Consider the following 212-nt stretch of genomic DNA (forward strand, 5'->3'; position numbering starts at 1 on the left):
CACCCAACCCGCCACTTGCAGTTGCAACGCCCCGTCAGCAACGAAGGCGCCATGCAATCCGCCCTCGACAGGTCCGCCCGCGCCCGCCACACGTCTGTCAGCTGATGATCGACTGGACTTGTGGGCGGCATGTGCTTGCTTGCTTGAGGGATGGGCGTCAAGCATCCCGCTCCTTCTGGCCTTTGCTTTTACTATGGCTACGCCTCATTTAT

The 212-nt window shown here is 60.4% G+C and overlaps 1 protein-coding gene across 1 annotated transcript in view; it reads right to left on the reverse strand.

The window, feature by feature from the left end:
• Positions 1 to 212, reverse strand: part of LOC119585054 (furin-like) — a gene marked incomplete at its 3' end in the record, with an annotated part of 92,633 nt that overhangs the window by 67,625 nt on the left and 24,796 nt on the right.

Source organism: Penaeus monodon, chromosome 19, assembly GCF_015228065.2.
Source record: "Penaeus monodon isolate SGIC_2016 chromosome 19, NSTDA_Pmon_1, whole genome shotgun sequence".
In the NCBI taxonomy this organism is placed as follows: Eukaryota; Metazoa; Arthropoda; class Malacostraca; order Decapoda; family Penaeidae; genus Penaeus; species Penaeus monodon.